The sequence below is a fragment of the Bubalus kerabau genome, chromosome 11 (genome assembly GCF_029407905.1).
Source record: "Bubalus kerabau isolate K-KA32 ecotype Philippines breed swamp buffalo chromosome 11, PCC_UOA_SB_1v2, whole genome shotgun sequence".
Lineage (NCBI taxonomy): Eukaryota > Metazoa > Chordata > Mammalia > Artiodactyla > Bovidae > Bubalus > Bubalus kerabau.
In genome coordinates, this window is record NC_073634.1 from 97,225,794 (window position 1) to 97,249,718 (window position 23,925).

Sequence of the window (23,925 nt, forward strand, 5' to 3'; positions counted from 1 at the left end):
TATAATTTAGCAAACCAACATTTTCCAAATGACCAACATACGATGTTACAAAATCACGTATGGATAAAGATCCATTCAAAATGCAACAGATCAACAAATTTTAATGTGACAAATGTAAAAAGCTCACTGATCTGGTTTCAAATTCCATTAAGACACTACCATTTGTCAAGTTCTAGTACAGTATTAAAGAAGAATACCCAAAAGTATCAGAAAAAGCTATTAAAATACACCTCCCTTCTTTCAAATTAAAATCTGTGTAAAGCCCAATTCAACTAGAACAACATACAACAGATTAAATGCAGAAGCACCTATCAGAATGCAGCTCTCTTCTATTAAGCTATACATTAATGAGATTTGCAAAAATGTAAAGCAATGCTACTCTTACTATTTTGTGTTTTGGAAAACAGTTATTTTTCAATAAAAATACATCATTTACAGGAAGTGGGGGAAATGGGTAGATGTTGGTCAAAGGGTACAAAGTGGCAGTTATGTAGGATGAATAAGTCAATTAATCTAATGTCAAGCATTATGGCTATAGCTAATAATACTGTACTGGATACTTGAAATTTGCTGAGACAGAAGATTTCAGGTGATTGCACTACCAAAAAAAAAAGAACTACACCAAAGACGGATATAGTAATTAGCTCAACTATGATCATCATTTCACTAGATATATGTTTATCAAAATATCATGCTGGGTACCTTAAATATATGCAATTTTTATTTTTTAAAAAGTCACCAAACAACATTTATAGTATGAGAGAAAGAATTTATAACTGCATAGAAATAGTTCTAGAAGAATACATGCTAAACTCTTGACCACAGGCGTTGGAGTGTGTATATGACAGGAATGAAATAATTTCATTTTTTATTTTGATTCTATATTACTTTAATTTGCATGCATTACTTTTGTAACTTGAAACAAAAAATTTAAAACCTAAAACTTAAAACATTTACTTACACATATATAATTTAACATTTCTTATTTTAAATGAATAATTATATACATTTTATCAGGTATAATTTCTAATAATATAAATATCAACAGATAAAACTCTCATAAACAAGAGATCCTTGGGGTCCTCAATAATTTTTAAGTGTATAAAGGAATCTTGAATTCAGAAGTCTGAGAATTGCTAGCCTAACTAAACGTAGGTGGATTCTGGTGTTCCCCATTCTATTCCCATTTTCCTTGGGAAATGCCAAACATTTCCCAGGAAGGAGCAACGTCAACACTGTACAACTTGGAGCAGCTCTGGAGTGCAAGATGAGTTTTACTCTCATTTTGCAGTAAACAGTCCTCTTACAATGAGCTACTATATTTTTCAGTGAAAGGATTTGGCAAAAACATTAACCATTCTCACTGATTCCCATTTCATAAAGAATACTCACTTAACCATATGATCTGTTTTAAGTAATCAAGAAAAACAGTACAACGTAACACAGCCCTTGCGTCCATAGCCTATGCCAGGCACCATGCCTTACTTACATTACCTCACAATCCTCACGGCCCCACAAGGTGTAACAGGGCAGGAAAGAGATTCAGGTGCTCTTGACAAAGGTCATACTGTTAATAAATGGTGGAATCAGGACGCAGAATCAGGGCTGAGCGATTTCAAAGTCCAGGGCTCTCTCCACTCTACCAGGTTAGCCCTCAGCACTAGACCGGAAATCAGACCTGTCACCTGCTCTCGTGTCCTGAAGCAACTCACAACTTCTCTCAGCCAGTTTTCTCATCTACAAGATAAGCTAGCTGATCTCCAAAGTCCCCTCCATAGCTAATACTCTTGGATTATAATTCATTACAACTCCAAGCCTACAGTTTAGAGTAAAAAGCCTTTTGTATGCTTTTCTGAACACAACAAGAAAAGCGAAACAAGTAATGGGGAAGTAATGAGTAAAATTAATAGACTAGGATATAGATTTTCATGCTTTAATATTAACAGTCATCATAAAATATACTATAAACGCTAAGTAGGCACTTGGTACTTCTTTCACTCCAGGCAACCAGTAGTTTCTTGTTTGACATAAGCTTGGGCATTCAGCCAGCAGACATCTCTGAAGGTGGTAAGAACCTGTCAGCATGCAACACATGAACACCTCACCGAAGGCCAGCTATGAGGAGCGAATGCCTCATCATTAGCTTGTACAGGGAGCACCTTCTAATCTGTGAGGTAAATTATACAATAATCAATGGAGATATTTGCCAAGCATTTCTGAGAAAAGGACAGCAAGCTGCAGGAAGTAGTGAAAACTGACACACGGCACTTCAAAAAAAATAACAACAAAACAAAAAACCCAGGAAGGAATGTATTGATCTCAGAATGTGCACTTGCTGTGAGGCTGCGCTGTATTTGCACTGCACTGATATTTGTCTGCTGCTACTGCTAAGTCACTTCAGTCGTGTCCGACTCTGCGACCCCATAGACTGCAGCTCACTAGGCTCCGCTGTCCCTGGGATTCTCCAGGCTAGGCTACCAAAATTTAGACCTCTTTCTACAACAATTACAATCTGAACACAGTTTAATGTGTGCCGGACACTGTACTGAGCCCTTTAGAGACATCACTCTTTAATCCTACTTGGTAGAGTTATGAGGTATTATATTATTTTTAAAGGTGAGAGAATGTCTTAGAGCTATTAAGTGGCAGAGAAAGGATTTGAAATCTGACCAACTCCAAAGCCTGTACTCTTTATGATATGATTTTACTGGTTCCAGAGTGAAAAAACTCATCCTGGTCAAAGGAGAAAAATGATGCATAATATCTGAGCCAAGTTATTATATAAGGGCATTTTAAAATTTTTAAATAAAAAGTTTTTAAGAGTTTGGAATCCATTTATGTAAGTACCTACTGTTTAGATTATTAGCAAAAGTCACAGGGTCACTGTAGAAAATCTATACTTCTTTGGATAACTATCAATACACTTAAACTCAGGACATTTGAGATGGCCACTGTTGTTTCAGCTTATATTATGTTTACATAACCATAAAAAAAATTATTTTGTCCAAAATAGCCAAGAAGCTATCTTTTACATCCTTTTCACTCAGAACCCAGCATATCAAAGCAAATTACTCCAGTGCCTATTACTCAGGAGAAAAGAAGTCATGTCATTCAAAACACAGTAAAAAGTGACAAGGTTTATGAGGTGACTTACTAGCCCCTTTGAGGGGAATAACTGAAAATTGGCCTACTAAAGTTATTTCAAATTTTAAAGAAAAGATATAATTAGGGTTTTTTTCAACAGGGGCAAAAGTGTAATTATAAAATCCTTCAACAAACACAATTTGAGTTATTCTTTGGAAGTAAACCACCGCTTTTTAAAAGTATCTAAAATGGAAAACTCAATCAAGTTCCAATACTGTTATGACCAGTCATATGGTCATATGCAAAATCAATTTACAAAATCAATGCAAATCAATTTAAAATTTTAAAAAGAAAGTAACAATTCACAAAAAATTAATGAGAAGGCAAAAAATAAATATAGAATTTCTAAGAACACACCTCAGAAGCTACACTGCAATCTCTTCTAATTGTATATATATGTCCATTAAAAGGTTCCAAAGATTATTTCCTATTTTGCTTTTCCTGTATGGAATACAGGTATTAATTGGTCAGGACAAAGTAGTTATTACTGCAGACACTACCAAGACCAGTAAACTCAACTACTCCCCTTTTCTTATACACCTTCCTGCTAAAATCATCCTGGCCCACCCCCAAACACCACCCTTATGGCAGAAAGTGAAGAGGAACTAAAAAGCCTCTTGATAAAAGTGAAAGTGGAGAGTGAAAAAGTTGGCTTAAAGCTCAACATTCAGAAAACGAAGATCATGGCATCTGGTCCCATCACTGCATGGGAAATAGATGGGGAAACAGTGGAAACAGTGTCAGACTTTATTTTTCTGGGCTGCAAAATCACTGCAGATGGTGATTGCAGCCATGAAATTAAAAGACGCTTACTCCTTGGAAGGAAAGTTATGACCAACCTAGAGAGCATATTCAAAAGCAGAGATAATACTTTGCCAACAAAGGTCCATCTAGTCAAAGCTATGGTTTTTCTGGTGGTCATGTACGGATGTGAGAGTTGGACTGTGAAGAAAGCTGAGCACAGAAGAATTGATGCTTTTGAGCTGTGGTGTTGGAGAAGACTCTTCAGAGTCCCTCGGACTGCAAGGAGATCCAACCAGTCCATTCTCAAGGAGATCAGCCCTGGGATTTCTTTGGAAGGAATGATGCTAAAGCTGAAACTCCAGTACTTTGGCCACCTCATGTGAAGAGTTGACTCATTGGAAAAGACTCTGATGCTGGGAGGGATTGGGGGCAGGAGGAGAAGGGGACGACAGAGGATGAGATGGCTGGATGGCATCACTGACTCGATGGACGTGAGTCTGGGTGAACTCCGGGAGTTGGTGATGGACAGGGAGGCCTGGCGTGCTGCGATTCATGGGGTCACAAAGAGTGAGCGACTGAACTGAACCCCCAAACAAGACAATCCCTTACGTTTGTTGCTGTTAGCCAACTTTTGGAACCAAACCAACATGGATTCAAAAAACAAGTTCACAATTTACCAGTTAAATAATGCCAGAGTTACTGAACAAAGCCTTAGTTTTCTCATCTGAAACAGAGCAATCTTTCTGAACTGCTAGTGTAAAGATCAGAGGTAATATGTATAATGCATGTCGGCTAGTGTTGTTAATCATAATGTGACTGACACTTTCTTTGGAATGCTGCTGCTGTTATAAATACAACATGTCCATTACTAAATAACATGAAAAAAATTCTCTCTTTCTGGCAAATCAGAGATGGGTGACCTCTAATACAAACCTGCTATTGCTGACCTGGTCAAAGTAAATATATTTATTTTAATTATTTAAAATTTTTTATTTTAATCGCTTAAATTTTTTTCAAACTGCTTAATTGGTCAGGGGTTTCACTTTGGAATGACAGAAATGTTTTGAACTAGTTAGGGTGAATGGTTGCTCAACATATGAATAAACTATATGCCACCAAATTGTTCACTTTAAAATGATTAACCTAAAAACAGTAATTGTCAAAGGAGACAAGGGAAAAAACCCTAACTGTTCTTATTGAACATCATTAGATGCCAGCAATGTGATAAGTTAAACTAAGTTTATTCCAAGTTTTTTGGTCTACATTTCTAACACGGCAGCTTGACACGGTGGAAGGAGTCCACACCTGGAGATCAAGAAACCTATTTCTCATCCTAACTCTGCCACCAGTGAGGTGTGTGATTTTGAACAAGTGCCTTAACCACATCTGTCAAAGAACAAAGCAAGACTAAAAAGATTCTTACAGGTTTCTCATAATATTAAGATGGTACACTTTATATTCTTGGCAAACAAATTAAGTGAAAATTGCCTACGGTCAAAAAAATTATAATATATGCTACATCTGCTAAATTAACTACCATATGTACAATATAAGTACCTTCTCTGGACTGAAAAATGTAAGTTATCCTAAACAGGAAAACCTCCTCTCATTTCAGGGTAATTGGGTTCTACAGACTCCTATTCACTGGGAAGTAAGAACAGACTCTATAAGGACAGTGCCAAAACCATATTCACTGACATTATGATCTAAGCACAAAGGAGAGATGACTAATGTGGTAAACTCAAGGTCACCATTCCAAACCAAGCTGGTGAAGCTGCAAGTTCTTAACAAGCTCAACGATGCCTTTTTATTCAACTATTTAAAAATGCACCAAGTATAAAATTATAAATATCATGCATCATTAGACAGTCTATAAATAAAAGCTGTATACCTTAATCAACATTATTTTGCAAATAATTCTTTTTTCCTATAAATAACCTTGGGGTTAAAAACGCCTCCTGCTACAAGGCTCATGAAAATGATATAAATCTAAAAAGACCTTATTCTGTTTTTGAATTTGCCTGGAATAGAAGCTAAATCCTCTTGTTATCTTCTGGTATTTTGTTAAGTGTAGGTTGTTAAAGAATTGTTTTGGCAACTAACACCTTAACTACCATTAATTAACATAGAATGCTTGTCTTCCTCTCCCTCTCCTATGCCTCTAAGTCCCAAGGCGAAAGAAAAAGAGCGGTATGGCCTGATCCTACAAACCTTTTCACTCAAAGCAATCTCAACAAAGTGATCAAGGTAACGAGTTGAGAACTCTGTTGTTTTCACTGCTAAGATATCCACAGCCAATGAATCAGCAGTAAAGGAACATTCAAAGGGTAACATTTAAGTTGTTTCAAGCTGCTAAAGTGCTTTACAACTTAGAGAAGCTTATCTAACAAACTTAGTGAAACAAGTGGCTGCTGCTGTTGCTAAGTCGCTTCAGTCATGTCCGACTCTGTTCGACCCCATAGACAGCGGCCCACCAGGCTCCCCTGTCCCTAGGATTCTCCAGGCAAGAACACTGGAGTGGGTTGCCGTTCCTTTCTCCAATGCATGAAAGTGAAAAGTGAAAGTGAAGTCGCTCAGTCGAGTCCGACTCTTCACGACGCATTGACTGCAGCCCACCAGGCTCTTCCGTCCATGGGATTTTCCAGGCAAGAGTACTGGAGTGGGTTGCCATTGCCTGGAGCCACTCACAAATCAAAAGAAAAGTTTGGATGACTTGAAGTTTCCCAAATCAATTATCAAGATTCAGACCTCAGGAACAGTTTGAGCAACTGAATCACTACTCTGTCATTAACTGTATGAAAATGAAGGCACAAAGCCACAGATGCACATCCTTTCTAAAGATTCCTGATTTTCAATCAGAACAACAATCACCTATGATGTCACCACCACACTTGCAAACTGAATATCCAAACTAAACTAAAAGTGTGCCCTGATCCCATCTCTCCTGGGTCCCGACTTCTCTTCAGGGCACCCCAGCCTGGCCTGTCAACTACACCTGAAACCCTGCAGGCTTGGAGCTCAGCCCTCACATCCAGCTACCAAGTTTCATCAGTTCCAAGGCATCCTTTTTATACCCATTTGCACTACCTTTATCACATTTTTCCTCAAACTGTTATAATGGCATCGTTAATCACTATATGTGCTCTGGCCCCTCTTTTCACATAAAGTTGTCAAATTCATAAAGAAAGCTCTAATAATGTCATCCCTCCACTCTTGCTCAAATCAAAACCTTTCACTGAAGCCTCACTGTCGACAATAAAGTTTGAATTCCTCATTCTTACACTCAAGACCTCTATCAGTGACTCCAATATTCCACTGCAAACACACTCCACCAAGTCCTTTCATATTCCCCTATCTTTAACTAATTGAACCACTTTGTTCTTTTCCACAGAAATCATTCTTATTTTGCCAGTGCCGTCCCCTCCATATGGAATTCTCTCCCCCTTTATTTCATAATCTAATCCCAATTTTTATCTGTGACTCAGCACAGGTACCACATACCAGAAGTCTCTCCCTATTCCCCTTAGCAGAAGTAATTTCTTGCTCTTTTAAATTCCTCAGCCATTTTCTCTCTTAAGTACTTATTTTAAAAAATTTATCGATATCTCAAAATCATACCATCACCTTCCCCTCATAGACTAAATTTTTGAAGGTCAGGGTCAATGTTTTATCTTTGTATCCTCCAATGCAACTAGTACATAACAAGGACTCAAAATTATAATGAATAAATAATAAAGCCTATTAGCAGTCTCAAGAAAAGATATTCATGAAGAAGACAGAAATACATCATAAAAATTTAAAGGTACACAGTTTCCATGGGAAAAACCAAAATCCCAACTATAGCATCCTTTACAAAGTGACAGACTATAACTAATAAAAGAACAGTTCACTGAACAAATACTCAAGTGCTTGCTTAGTGCTAGGCACTATTCTAGATGCTTTCAAATCTACAGAACACAAAAACAACACTAATCTTTGGTTTTATGGAGCTTATATATACTAATGAAGGGGAAAAGGCAATAAACAAAATCAGCGAGAAAAACATACCATAAGTTAAATGGTTTAACTGGTATGGATAAAAAGGTGGGAAAGGTAGGACAGGGAAGGCCAGAAACAGACGAACCGCCATTTCAACAGCGTGGTAAGAGCAGGTCTCTGGTTTCCTAGGTGGCACAGAGGTAAAGAATCTGCCTGCCAAGACAGGAGACACAGGAGACAATCCCTGAGTTGGGAAGATCCCCTGAGTTGGGAGTAGAAAATGGCAACCCACTCCAGTATTCTTGCCTGGAAAATTCCATGGACAGAGGAGCCTGGCAGGCTATAGCCCTGGGCGTTGCAAAGAGTCGAACACACACACGCACACACTAAGGCCTCATGGAAAGGGGAGACAGGCACAAAGACCTGAAAAAGATGAAGCCACCCATATATGTGAGAAACAGTATTCTAGGCAGGGCAAATAGCAAATACAAAGGACAGGAGACAGGCATGTGCCTCTCATGTGAGAGGAACAAGAAGGCGACTGTGGCAAGAATGGAGTAAGCAAAAAGAAAAGTTCAAATGCCAGAGAGGAAAGAAGGGATCCAATCACTTACAGCTTTAATAGAACCTGGCCTTTTACTCTGGGAAAAGATATGGAATCCCTGAGGGTTCTGACCGGCAGGAGACAAAAATGACTTAGCTTCTTGAAAGAATCATTCTTGCTAGAGTATTGCAAACAGACTATAAGAAGGCAAGAGTAAAAAGGGCCACTGTAGTAATTCAGAGGAGTTGATGTAGACTTAAACCAGTAGCGCTGATGAAAACTGCTCAGAGTCTGGATATACTTTGAAGAAAGGACTGGCAAGATTTCTTGGGGAGTCAGATGTGTGTGAGAGGGAGAGAAGCAAGGATGACTCCAAGTTTTGGCCTGAGAAACTGGAAAGATGGAGGAAGCTGCTATTTACTAAAATAAAATGTGGAAGACCACGAAAGAGGCAGAGGAAATAGGGAGTTTGGTTAAGACAAGTTCAGTATGAGATGCCAACGAAATATCTAAGTGGAAGTGCCAAAATACGCAGTAACCTGGAGTTTCAGATAAAAATTTGGAACTTACTGGCACATATATCATATTTAAAGCCATGAGGTTGAAAGAGATCACCAAGAGAATGAGAATAAAGAGCAGAGATCCCATGGGACAGTCCAATATTAAGAAGCAGGAGTGATAAGAAAGAACCAACAAAGGAGACAGAGAAGCCAAGGAGGCAGGAGGAAACCAGCAGAGTGTGGTGTCCTAGAAACCAGAGCATAAAGCATCTGAAGGAAGGCGGCACCTACTGCACCCAGTGCTGCTAACGGGTCAAGTGAGAATTAAACGTAGTGGTTTTGACAACAGCAGTGACGGAGCTGGAAGTTTCACTGTAGTAGGTTCAGGAGAGGACAGGAAAACTGAAGATGAGCAGAAACAACCTTTTCAAGAAGCTGAAAAATTGAGTTGTAGTTAGAAGAGACAGTGTGGTCAAGAAAAGGTCATTTTAAAAAAATAATAAATGAAATAATAGTGTATATATGCTGACTGGAATGAGCCAGTAGGAGAATAATGTTGCTACAGGAAGGAAGGAAGAATGGATATGATTTCAACTGTTACAGAATTTTACCAGAAGAGTCAGATAGCTCGATGAAGAGAAATTTTACTAGGTTAGTGGGCAGGAATTCCAGAGTACTGTTACCCCTTGTGATACTCCAGAAGGGAGGAGGCCACCCCTTAATTCTAATTCACATGGCACAGGAGGCTCAGAAGAGAGGTTGGGCCATTTACTGAGAATCTTCATGTTAAGTATTTTATATGTTATTTCATTTAAGTTTAAAATAACTTCATCAAGTATTATCTTTATGTTACGATAAGGGAACCAGAAGCTCAGAGAGAGCTAGTAATTTGATTAACACACAAAGCTGGTGAGTGGTAGAGCTATGTTTCAAATTCAGCTCCGAGTATTAGATAAGGAATAACTGTTAATTTAGAGGGTTAAAATAGTTTGTGAGGTTCTTTTTAAGTTTCTGATCTGTTAGAAATACACACTGAAGTATTTAAGGACAAAAGCACATGATGTCTAAGATTTGCTGTAAATACTCCAGCAAAAACAATGACAAATAGTAACTGAATGAGGGATTGATGAAACAAGAGCAGCATCTTGCTGCTAATTGTTGAAGTTAGCTGATGGGTATACGGACATTCACTGTACTGTTCCTTTTTATGTACCTCTGAAAATACCATGATAAAAAATAAAAATCCAGGACCTCCAAGTCAAACTGCTCATTACTTCAAAGCCTGTCCTTAATTTCTGCTCAATCTTCCCTTAAAAAAAAAATGCCATATGCTTCAGAGCTTACAATTTTCTTATCTTCTTTAATTCTCACTATAATTCTGTAAATTAGGGGTTTTATTCCAATTTTATACATGAGAAAAGAGATCTACGACTAGTAAACAGCAGGAGCAGATCTCTGGGCCAAGCCTTTCTGTGCCAAAAACATTCTTCTACTACCCGATCCAGCAATTGAGCTTGCACAGGGTCATCTCTGTGCCCACCTGTAAGAAGAGTCCACCCAAGTCTAGCCTTTTCCCTCAGATTCACTGCTACTGCATCATCCTAGGACCCTGCGCTTCCTAAGAAGGACAAGCATTACTCCAAGTAGTCCTTAAAAAGACACTAAAAGAGGCAGGTTTCAAATTTGCTCAGCCATCAACCTTCCTTGCAAAATGTGGGGACTATCAGGAATTCGATATACAGCTTCATAAAGAGTGCTCTGAAAGTCTATCTCTGCTCTAGGGTCAACTCTTGGTTCCTCCATTTCTTTAAATGTAATACTCTGCTGTTCACTTACACAGCTATCACAGGGACCAAAGTCCAGGTATGTGAACTCTGAGCTCTAAAAATAAACGACACTACTAAACAATAATGCTGACCAATTTCAAAAGCCTGTTTTGTATAACTCCACATTTACCCCAAAGCTGGCTTATCAGAAAGCATCATGGTTAATACTCATTTTTAAGATACTATCTTTTAAAAAGCCTCATCACTAGTATGGGTATCTGTTCTTCCATGCAAACCTTGGCCTTATAAGCTTATTTACAGCTTACATCAAAAACAACCAAAAATATGCATACCTACGGTGCCAAATGCTTATTTTCTCTAGCTGCTAACCTACACTACCAAAACTACAACACCTTTCCCCTCCAGTTCAATAGCTTCACTAACTAAACCTGAGCTGTCCAGGGTTAAGAGCTACCCAGTATCCCATGGTTCCATTAGGTTAAAATGTAGATTGCCTAGGCTCTAGAAGCCTAATCACTGCATAATTAGATGCAATGTTTGAGATTTATCTGGAATTATAAACATCTTAAGAATGAACTGCCTTCATCTTAACTTTCAGAAACAAAACACTTCATCAGGTCACCACTACCCATCTGTCTTAAAATATACTGATTTTCAGGCAGGCTGACTGAACATAGGTAACCACAGTTATAGACTTCATTCCCATGTTTAGGACCAGTCTATCTAGGAAAGGATCTGTTCTTTACTGAAAACAATATTATTGAGCCCTACTAAGAAATCTCAGGTCTGGCACAAAACATGCCTTTAAGCCAAAAGTTAACACGTGTTTGCTGACTTAAACGGACAAAACAGGCAAGCAACACAAAAAATTAAAATAAATCTAGACAGTCTTTAGGACAATTACTTTCTGCTTTATGTCCATAGTATTAACTGTTAAATTCAATTCATAAACAAAAGACTGATCTAACCAACTGGATATTGTGTTTCCCAGCACCTGGAAAACTGCAAAGAACAGGAAAATCTGCAGGTGCAGAAAGAAACTCCATCTTATCCATGACCCAGAAATGCCTTAGAATTTATCACACAACCTGCTACAGGATTCTCGCTTTTCAAATGGAAATGAACCATGAAGTCACACAATGCAAAACTGTGATTTTATTACTGATATAATCAACTGTACCCTTTTGAGTTGTGCTAAAGTTAACTAAAGAAAGCAGATGTTCTACACAGTGTTAGTTATGTCAGAAGTTAAGAGAATTTGAATACCAAATAACTAAAATTTAAAGCTGCTTCATTCACTCTGCAACACACATATTGTTGAGATAGACATCGTAATTCTCAAAAATGATACACTTACAAGGCAGAAAACCAATACAACACTGTAAAGCAACTTTCCTCCAATTAAAAATAAACTTAAAACACCAATACAGTGTTTTAAGAAAAACACCAATACAGTATACTAACGCATACATATGGAATTTAGAAAGATGGTAATGATAACCCTTTATGTGAGACAGCAAAAGAGACACAGATGTATAGAACAGTCTTTTGGACTCTGTGGGAGAGGGCGAGAGTGGGATGATTTGGGAGAATGGCATTGAAACATGTATAATATCATTTTGAAACGAATCGCCAGTCCAGGTTTGATGCATGATACAGGATGCTCTGGGCTGGTGCACTGGGATGACCCAGAGGGATGGTATGGGGAGGGAGGTGGGAGGGGGTTCAGGATGGGGAACACGTGTACACCCGTGGAGGATTCATGTTGATGTATAGCAAAATCAATACAATATTGTAAAGTAATTAGCCTCCAATTAAAATAAATTTATATAAAAAATAAATAAACTTTTTAAAAAATGATACACTTAAAGGACCCTCAAGAAATAAAAAGCATGAAAGTGACAAATCAGGTCCTTTGGTCACCTTATTATTTAATGTATGACCTAAAAGTTAAAGAATTGCAAATCTTTCAGGCTCAAACCATTTAAGTATTCAGCTCACCACTAATCTGGTCTCAGTATTTTATTCCTTTCTATTTTAACTGACATATAAGTTTAACATACATCTCTCAATAAACAGTTTTCTAAAATTAGACTGAATTATGAAGCCTCTCATAATTACCTGTCAGAAACAGTTTTTCTACAGCTGAATAAATTTTTAAAAACAAGCAATTTTCCAATAAAAGGATCCATGCAAAACAAATGAAAACAGAAGAGCAGTAAGATGGGTAACGGTGTCCAAAATGTTATAAAAGGTAGTAAACTACTAAGAATAGATCAGTTAGCATAGAAAGACTATTGTCAGGGCTTCACATATTACCAAGCTCAAGCAAATTAATGCCTAATAAAGCAACTTACTATTTACATTTTTGCAATGTCAATCAGGACCAAAATCTGGAGGTTTATTTTACAACTAATAAACCAAATAAAACATTTAAAAAGCATTTAAAAATTATTCCCTCACAAACAGAGCATAACCCGTCAATGGGCTTAGTAATGTCAAACAGATACGGTAATTATTTGCTAACTAAAAATTAAAAAAGGAAAAAGTATGCAATAAATCTGAAAAAGGAGGCTTAATGCCACTAGAAGCAATAGCTCCATTTTTCTGTTCAAGTCACCCAAAATTAATCAATTTTCTACAAAAAACCATAGGGAAATGTATTACATGTATTATTTCTGATTTAGAAATCGAATTCTCTGAGACATAAAAAACATCCTGTCCCTGGAAATTCATACTTAGAACTCAGAATGTCTCTCACAAGTTTCTGCTCAGACTGAAGAATTCAAATCAGCACCAATACTTAGCTGCACAAATGAGCCAGGAAAAATCAGTAGACAGTAGAGCAAAGAATGAACAAACTTCAATTTGCCGATATCTCTAATAGTCACAGAAGTTTCATCTCTATCCAAGTTTCTCACTACAAATTAACCCACCTAATGCCAAATTATTACTTGACAGGCTAACATGAAATAAAGAGTCAAAGAAATAACAGCTATTACCCCTACTTACATAGTGCTAACCTTCCTGAAAGGTTTAAACTTGTTTTATATAAACCATCTCAATTCTCCTGGGAGGTAGATAAAGAGTCAGGTTTCTGGAGGAGAAACAAGCACAAAGGGATTAAGTATCTTGTCCAGCAAGTCACAAGTGAAAATAAAACCAGACCCAATTATTTAGCCTACAAAGTCTAAACAACCTGCTTGCCTTGGTTCATAAACTTAGGATAATATTTTAAAGTGCCTACAAATTATCCCAAACCTTAGAACTTCACGGAACAATACATATAAACAGAACACTAAACCAGAATTGAGTATTTTGAACAAGAAAGTACTGCTTGCTCCAAATCAATTAAATGAACCAACACAATGGACTTAAAAAATACAAAGAGAAAACAAGTCAAATGGGAAAGAATTTTCAAAGGTCACTCTATTCATCTTATATCCTACTGCTCAAATTCTCTGCCAGGAAGCCAAAGGGGTCAAACATGTTCGTTATAATTACATTAAATACATGTATCAAATCTCAAAACACTGCTAAGAGTTTCAAAAAAAGGCATTTATATTTTTAAAAACTTTGCCCTCCAAAAATAAAATCTTATAGCAATGCCTTTAGAGCATTATTTTTCTGCCTTCATGATACACTTCAAATTTGGATTTTAAAAATGACTGGTTTCCAGTTTATTTTTAAAATATTTATACTTACAGATAGAGATTACTTAAAATGTGGTGTTCTGTTCAGCCTCATTATGTTTAGGCAAGATTCCCACTTCCACTCAAACTTATTTGAACTCACAATGGCTGCATTATTCAAACTAACAATTTAGATACTTCCTAAATGGACAAAAGAAGAAAACTAATCAACCCAGAAAGCTTCCCAAGGTACCAAAGAGGACCTTTCATGTGAGATCATACTAGGTACCACATTAAACACTACCCGAAGCCCAGAAAGCAATAATTGAAGTTACATCTGCACCATGATGAAATAATTTTTTTTTTGCAAAATCTGACAAGACTGAACCTTCAACTGTCAAAAAGGAAATCACTTTCCAAGATTCTAGAAAACACTGCTTACTGAGGCAGTCTCAAAGCAGTTTCCTTAATCCTTCCAAATCCCAAAGAATCTAACACAAGCCACAGAACACTGAACTAGACCTGCTGAAAAGTCTGTGTTCAAACACCTAAAGGTTATTTCATAACACATAACCCCCAAAGTCTTTCCACAATAAAGCTAACACTGCACTCCCCAACTCAAATTAAAATAACAGAAAATCCAAAAGCCTCTATTAATAAATTTTACTTGAACTATTCGGGAGACAACCGAGGATCTGTTATCTCCACCTTGAAAGAGTGAAAGCTCCATTCCTGCCACTTTTAGAAGCTGGATGTATTTAATACATTACCTCTGTCTGCCTCTAGCATGGGACTGAGATATTACATCACTCAGATGCCTGAAAACTGCCCTATTACACAGAAAGCACCAAGGTATCTGATACACCGCACCAAGGTATCCTTTCCTCCCTCTGATGCACAGCCCTCAAACACGCTGGGCCCTGCCCTCTTGCAGAATCTTCACAAAGAAACCTGCCCTGAACCTGCTGCAGTCCTGCTTCTATTCACTCCAGGTGCGCTCCTCTTGACCCTGCATGGCTCCTCTATTTGCCCACTCATCAGGCCAATGTGCCAGAATGATACTCCACCCACAGCTCCTCCAACCAGGGAGTGTGTGCTCAGCTCTCCCTTATCCCATCCCCATTCACTGGGTTCTGGAACTAAAATCAAGGCTTCCTGATCTCTCTGATCCTAGAAGCATGAACTTTCATATATGGTAAAGGGCTTAATGTCCTCCATTTTCCATTAACATCATTCCAGAATCCACACACACACCCTCACACACTCTCCAGTTCCTCTAAGGCAATAATTTAATCCTCTCCCTTTAGGGTTCCCCCCCCCCAAATTCTACACTCTGCCCTTCCACATACTTTCACTGACCCAAAACATGGTGGCTCCTTTAGTCTCTCAAGACCCAAAGTTTTCCAGGCTTTCCTCACACTTCAGCACCCACTCCTTCCGCACTCTTTCAAGCAACCAGTTTTCCTAATTCTCCCCAGGCTGAATAGTCATTTCCTGCTCTAAACCTGGGCATCCCACTTCCCCCACCACCACCCCAAACCCAAATCCAACCTACCACGTTCTAGTCACAGACATGTCTACATACATACCCACCTTACCCTTTCCTTACCCCACTACTGCTGGCACTAGGCATTTTTCAACATCCTCTACTCAAAAATATCCTATCTTCCCCCTTTCATTCCCTTTGTTCCCTCCTACCCACTTCTACCATAGCCCCCAAACCCATGCTTCTCTCCCTCCCACACTGTACACAGACCTGTACACTTCTTTGAACCTACCCCTACTGCACTCCTCTACTCATCTCCCCTCAGCACGCACCACGCACCCCCTCTCTTTCCTTCTCCCCAACTTCCCTCCACAGGTCCTGCCCTAGAAACACTTCCATCTGTCCTCACACCTCACCTGCCACTCCAAGAACATTTCCCTCCCCCCACACACACCTCTGGCCCTGACACTGCACTCCACTGGTCCCCTCCCAAGTCTCCCCAACCCTTAAGTCCCACCTCTTGATACTCCCCACCTTCATTCATACTTCCTCGAGAACACCCTCCGTTTCACTCACTCTGATCTCTACTAAATGCCCCAGTACCTCCTCTCGTCCCCACCACCCTTCACTACCGTCAGGACTTCTCTCCCAAACCCCTCAAACTCAGGCCCTGCTCCAATCGCCCGCCCTCTACTCTTCTCCCCTGAGCGCCTCACCAGATCAGATACCTGCTTCTCCTCTCACATGCTCTTCCCTGGCAGGGCCCATCTCTCCAGCCTCAGACCCTCCTGCCTCCTTCCTGGACAGACCCTGTCCTCACACCGCTCACCGGGTCTCCTGAAGCCTCTGGGCCTACCCTCCCGTTCCTCCTGCCTGAACACCCTCCATTTCCCTCCCCATCACTCCAGAGACCCTCCTTCCACCCACCCCCACAACCTCTTTCCACGCTCACCCTGCCACACTGCCCCGAGCCGGACACCTTCTTCCACATTTCCCTTCACATTTTTGTCCACGGTCTTCCTGCTATCTGGCCCCACTCATTGCCCCTCACACGTAGCCCCGGCCGGGACATCCGCCTCTTCCATGCCTCCCTCGATTCCTTCCAATCCCATCACACTCGCCCCCTGTCCTCCCTAAGCCTCCTTCACACCCTCCCGAACCCCCACAGGCTGCCCCCACTCGCTCCGGCCCCCATGGGTCTCCCGAACCTGCCCGAAGGGCCTCACCCTCCAGTGGGCCAGATCCCTCTACCCTTCCTTCTCACCCAAATCTGCCCACACCCTCCAGCCGCCCCCCGCAGCCTCTCCCCCAGCCCCTGCCCCCAACGTCCTCCAACACCTGCCCAGAGCCCTTCACCCTCCATCCTACCCAGAGCCCCCAGCGCCGGGTCTCCTCACACAGCCCACGCCCTCTCCCCGCTCGGGGCCGGGACCCTGCCCCCCCCCCCCACCCTCCACGAAGGTGAGGAAGACTGCCCGCTGCCCTTGCCCGAAGCAGCCAGGGCACCGCAACTGCGGCGGCGGCGGCGGCCACAATGCTGGAGCCACGGGGGCCGGGATTACTCCCTGCTCTCCGCCCCGGCCGCCGCTGCCGCCACCGCCGCCGCCGCTGCTAAGGACGCACAACAAACAATGCGGGGCCCGGGCCGGCACCGCCAACCGCCTCAACCGCCGCCTCAACCGCCGCCCGCCCGGGACAGCCCGCCGCGCAGGCGCCTGCCCCTCCGCCGCAACCTACCCGCACCGCCGCGCTCTGCCCGCGCCCGGTCCCTGCTCCCGCTCCGCCGCCGCCGCCACCTAGTCAGCCTGCGTCTCCGGCTCCTCAGCCCAGCGGCGGCGGCTGCGGCGGCTGCTGCCTTGGTGGCGCTCGCGGCTCCGGTCTCCGCTTCGGCGGCGGCGGCGGCGAGCACGTGACACTGTCGAGCGCGCCCATTGGCCGGGCCAGGGGGCGGGCCCCGCGGCTGCCGGGGAACGGAAAGCCCGCCCCCTCACTCGTCGCGCGCCCCCTCCACGCGCGCTCTGCCGCACCTGAGAGCGCCGGCCAGCGCCCGCCGCCGCCGTGCCGCGCCGCCGCCTGCGCCAACTGCGCACCTGGGAGCGCGCAAGGAGCACACGCTGTGGCGGCCGCATGCACCTGCGAGGAGACGCTTACGTAAACTGCGTCGCTGCCTCCCTCCCGGCGGCAGGCCCCCGCCTGCGGCAGCACCTGAGCCCTGCTGCGCTAGCGGCGTAAGTGCTGCGGAGCGGGGACGAGCTGCGGAAGGGAGGCCAGCGAAATCCACGGAAACTTCGTAACGTCCGAATCTGGGAGCGGCTCCCGGTCGCCACTAGGGCGAGCCGGCCTCTCCCGCCCCGCGCCCCAGGGCGCTGTACCCCCGACCCCAGCGGCTACGCAAATGGAGTAGGTGCCGTAACGCCTCCCCAGGTGGAGGAGGGGGAAGTTAATGAGCTTTGACTAGTTAAAAGGTTGAAACCCAGCCTCCACCCCGCCAGCACCAACCAGCTGTGTGACCTTGACCAAATTACAGAACCACTCTGATCCTCAGTTTCCTGGTCCGGGAAACTGGGACAGTAATTCTGATTTAGGAGTCATTGGAGGGATGGAAGAAAAAAAGAGAGAGAGAGACAATAGGTGAAAAGACTGTAGGTGCAAATTCTTCTAGCACATTGCAGGTACTGAGCAGAAGTTGCATTTTAGTCAACAACCTCCTCTCCTCCCACCCCTCAGGGACCTCCCTGGGACTGAGATGGGGGCCAGGGCTTCTCTGACCTCCTTAGAGTTAGGTCAGACTTTGGCTGAACCCTGGCCCAGCACTGCTGGGGAAGAAAGGAAGATTTGCTTTTTAGTCACTAGCTGGCACCTTCTTGGCACCCAGCATTCTGCCGGCGAGGTCGGACCTCTATCAGTGCCTCCTGCATGACAGGTCCTGTGCTAGGGGGCTGGGATGCACAGGTGAATGAGATAGGAAATTACCTGCCCTAAAGGAATTTCAAGCCTAGAGTGGAGACGACCTGACCACTCAGTGCCAAGGCTTGGAGAGCTGGGGGTACAGCAGGGATCTCCCACAGCAGCCCCATCGGGGGCCCTTCCACCTTTTAAACATACTAGGCCCAAACATTTTAACACTTTGCTTCATTCACAGAATAAAGTGTAAACACTCTAAATCAACTTTAAAAGCTTGAGTGATCTGACCTTAAGTTTAAGTGCCCTTTACTTTCCCTCCTCCTTTAGGCCAACTTGACCCTCCAGTCACATTGAACTTAAGAACTGTAGTTGACATAGTATGGCACTTCTGAGCCTCCTGAGCCAGGTGCTAGGCCCCAAATCATTTTCAACACCCTCTCCCCACCCCCAACCACCATACCTTTATCCTCCTAAAAAACTCCTTGGCGTTCTTATCAGCCATCTCAGAATGTATTCGCCTCAGAACTCCTTAGCTGCCTCCAAGGCACTGTCTAAACTCCCTCCACTTGGCACAACAGCCTCATGAAATGATGAATTCTTATAGCACTAGACTGTAATTTTTTTTTTTTTGCTGTCTGTTGCCTTCCTGGACTATATGCACCTAGAAGACAGGGTCATCTCTCTACCTGGGTGGGATAGGGAACACATGAGATGAGATCATTAAAGTTAGGCTTTTCAGGAAGAACATGAGTCTGCTAGGGGAAGGAGGGACAAGCTGCAGTGAAAAAATCTGGGTTCAGGGTATACTAGCTGTGTGACCTTGGAAAATCAGTCTCCCTGGGTCTTACTTATCTATCAAGTGAGATAATAATATTGCATACAAAATATGGTTGTTGTAAGGATCCAATGAGAAATATATCTCAAGCACTAAGTATGATGCTTGGTACTTGCTAAAATGTAAAAATGTTCTTAAATGGAGGACTGGACAGCATTAAGTATTCAATAGTATCTCTTATTTCAGTATCTTTTTTTTGGGGGGGGGGGTGGGCACAAGGGGCAGCATGGTGGGATCTTAATTCCCTGACCAGGGATCAAACCCATGCCCTAGCAGTGGAAGCAAGGAATCCTAACCATTGGACCGCCAAGGAATTCCCTCCAATATCTTTTTTAACTTAAGTATAACTGATTTACAATATTATGTTAGTTTTAGGTGTACAGTAAAGTGATTTCAGTTCAGTTCAGTCACTCAGTCATGCCCAACTCTTTGAGACCCCATGGACAGCAGCACACCAGACCTCCCTGTCCATCACCAACTCCTGGAGCTTGCTCAAACTCATGTCCATCAAGTTGGTGATGCCTTCCAACCATCTCATCCTCTGTCATCCCCTTCTCCTCCTGCCCTCAATCTTTCCAGCATCAGGGTCTTTTCCAATGAGTCAGTTCTTAGCATCAGGTGGCCAAAGTACTGGAGTTTCAGCCTCAGCGTCAGTCCTTCCGATGAATATTCAGGCCTGATTTCCTTTAGGATTAACTGGTTTGATCTCCTTGCAGTCCAAGGGACTCTCAAGAGTCTTCTAACACCACAGTTCAAAAGCATCAATTCTTTAGCCCTCAGCTTTCTTTATGGTCCAACTCTCACATCCATACATGACTACTGGATAAACCATTGTTTAGACGGACCTTTGTTGGCAAAGTAATGTCTCTGCTTTTGAATATGCTGTCTAGGTTGCTCATACCTTTTCTTCCAAGGATCAAGCATCTTTTAATTTCATGGCTGCAGTCACCATCTGCAGTGATTTTGGAACCCAAAAAAATAAAGTCTCTCAGTTTCCATTGTTACACCATCTATTTGCCATGAAGTGATGGGATCTGATGCCATGATCTTAGTTTTTTTAATGTTGAGTTTTAAGCCAGCTTTTTCACTCTCTTCTTTCACCCTCATCTTCAACTAAAGGCTCTTTAGTTCCTTTTTGCTTTCTGCCATTAGAGTGGTATCATCTGCATTATCTGAGGTTGTTGATATTTATCCTGGCAATCTTGATTCTAGCTTGTGATTCATTCAGCGTGGCATTTCCCATGGTGTACTCTGCATGTAAGTTAAATAAGCAGGGTGACAATATACAGCCTTGACGTATTCCTTTCCCAATTTTGAACCAGTCTGTTGTTCCATGTCCAGTTCTATCTGTTGCTTCTTGACCTGCATACAGATCTCTCAGGAGGCAGGTAAGGTGGTCTGGTATTCCCATCTCTTTCAGAATTTTCCACAGTTTGTTGTGATCCACATAGTCAAAGGCTTTGGTGAAGTCAATAAAGCACAAGTAGATGTTTTTCTGGAACGCTCTTGCTTTTTCAATTTAGTTTTATTTATATATATATATGTGATTTAGTCATATATTTATCAATTTAGTTTTATATATACATAAAAGTGACTTATATATATGTTCATATTCTTTTTAAAATTATTTCCCACTATAATTTACTAGATTAGATTAGATCAGATCAGTCACTCAGTCGTGTCCGACTCTTTGCGACCCCATGAATCACAGCATGCCAGGCCTCCCTGTCCATCACCAACTCCTGGAGTTCACTCAGACTCATGTCCATCGAGTCAGTGATGCCATCCAGCCATCTCATCCTCTGTCGTCCCCTTCTCCTCCTGCCCCCAATCCCTCCCAGCATCAGAGTCTTTTCCAATGAGTCAACTCTTCGCATGAGGTGGCCAAAGTACTGGAGTTTCAGCGTTAGCATCATTCCTTCCAAAGAAATCCCAGGGCTGATCTCCTTCAGAATGGACTGGTTGGATCTCCTATCATTTATTACAAGATATTAAATGTAGATCCCTGTGCTATATAGTAAACCCTTGTTATTTATCTATTTTATATGTGGCAGTGTGCATCTGTTAATCCCATACTCCTAATTTACCACCCCCTCCCCTCCCCTTTGGTAACCAAAAGTTTGTTTTCTATGTCTGTGAGTCTGTTTCTGTTTTCTCTTATTCCAGTATATTTCCTGGTTTCCAAAGTACTTGCCCTGAGAGGTACAAGTCAGTCTGGTGTTCCGATTGTTTCCCCACCCCTCCCCCAACCCTAGGCCACTGTAGAAAGAAGTTGGAAACATAAAGGTGGCCAGTCTGACCTAAGTGGCGGGTGGGACCTAGGGGATGGGACATCCCTCAACTTTGTGCCATCATCTTTCTAAATCTACATGTAGCTCCAGCCATTCTCTCATCCTCCCCTCTTTGTACAAAAACTAGCTCTTCTCACCAAGACTAGGTCCTTCCCCTGTGCCTGGATGCCCTCCTTACCTACCCTCTAAGGAACTTCACCCCTTAATGTGCCTCTGTCGTGGTCAGCCTCTTCTTCTCTCCTGGATTCTTTCCATTGTTTTCCAAACAGTCTCTTCTATTCTTTAAAGAAAAAGAAGAAAAGAAACAAGATCCCCAGGTGATCACATGCACCTTGCTGTTTGAGAACCATTGACCCAAAACCAACAGCTTCAGATGCCAACTGGAGGAGACTTGAACATCACAGCAAAATTGTGGTTGCTGACATGATTTTCTAAAATGGTGAATAACCCTTGGTAGAGTCTGAACACAAAAAGGTGTAATCTTCATTCACTTTGCATAGTATTTGCCTCCCTGGAATATTAAAATCATGCTAGAATGTACTTTGTCTTTGTTTGAAAAAGGGAGTTAGTTGTTAGGCTTAGATAATTGTACACAGGACTTTCACTTATGTAAATGCCCAGTGTGACATTCAAAAAATCATGATGCCTAATTGTCCATGCATTGCAGGATATCTAGCATTCTTCACTTCCCTGCGATAAATGCCATTATGACTACCAAAACTCCATCACAAATGTCTAAAAGCTCCAAGTGAGTTAATTCTCTGGCGTTCCAATGGTTAGTACTCCACGCTTCCACTGCAGGGGGCCCAGGTTCAATCCCTGGTCAGGGAACTCAGATCCCACATGCCACGAGGCCAAAAAAAATTAAAATTTCTTGAACTGAAGAAAAATGAAAATGCAACATATCAACTTAATAAAAAAAAAAAAAAAGATTAAAAATAAAAGCTCCAGGTGAGAACTATGGCTCTAGACTCTCATTCAACAGCCTATTCAGGATATCTATTTGGTCTCACACAAGCTATGAAACTGTTCATAAGTGCTGGATCTCTTCCCCGAAACCCTGAACCTATTGCCCCTCCTGTTCCCCATTTCAGTTCTCTCGTTGAGGCTATGATAGTTATTGATATTGAATGACCAGTAGACTGAAGGTTTCACGTGGGCAGAATGTTTCTTTGATTTGTTCTCTTTGTATGCCTTAGAATAGTGCCTGGCATAGAGTAGGCACTTAAATATTTATTGAATGTATGCCCAGCAGACTTTCCCAGCCCTAACAAACCTCAAAAAAGAAAAGAAAATACCAGGAGTTCCATGTCAGAAAGCCCCCACTTTCCAGAAGGACTTCTAATATCCCTGATACTTCTATCAGTTAAACATGCAAAACAGCACAGATCTACTGCTGACACTTTCCACCAAAGTTCTCTCACAGGAGGTCTGAGGATAAAGCCCAAATTCATCCACCTCAAGCATAACATTTCTTTGAAGTCTCACCTTTTATCTTTTAAATTCATACACATCTCACCTTTTATTCCCATGTTTAACATGAAAATAATGTTTAAAATTACTTCCCTTTAGGAGAAAAATTCAAAGCCCAGGACTTCCCTGGTGGCACAGTGGATAGGAATCTGCCAATGATGGGAGCGTGGGTTTGATCCCTGGTCCAGGAAGATTCCACACGCCGTGGAGCAACTAATCCTGTACAACTACTGAGCCCAAATGCTGCGACTACTGAAAGCCATGCACCTAGAGCCTGTGCTCTGAAACAAGAGAAGCCACTGAAATGAGAAGCCCATGCGCTGCAACTAGAAAGTAGCCCCCATTTGCAGCAATTAGAGAAAGCCTGTGCAAACAGTGAAGACCCAGTGGGACCAAAAGTAAAAGTAAATAAAAAGTTAAAAAAAAAAAAATTTAAACCCATTTTTCCAACTCTTCAAGAAGAAATTCACTCTAGAAGATATTCCTCATCTATCAAGTGGCTCTGAATAGTCCCTGGCACACCACCAGCTAGCCCTGATGGTAATTACACTAACAGCCAACATTTATTAAGCACTTATTATATTCTGGGCAGTACATTATGCACTTA

At 41.9% G+C, this 23,925-nt stretch overlaps 1 protein-coding gene across 3 annotated transcripts in view; it reads right to left on the reverse strand.

Annotated features, from left to right (window-relative positions):
• The window catches only part of STRBP (spermatid perinuclear RNA binding protein), a 181,849-nt gene that overhangs the window by 119,562 nt on the left and 38,362 nt on the right, over window positions 1-23,925 (reverse strand). Inside the window, exon 1 of one of the 3 annotated variants that reach the window (XM_055541092.1) lies at window positions 17,553-17,719. The exons of 1 other annotated variant lie outside the window; for it this stretch is intronic. The gene's annotated coding sequence lies outside the window, so the exon portion shown is untranslated. Of the gene's footprint in view, window positions 1-13,709; window positions 13,771-17,552; window positions 17,720-23,925 lie in introns of those variants that run through there. One more of the 3 variants, XM_055541095.1, reaches the window with a different exon arrangement.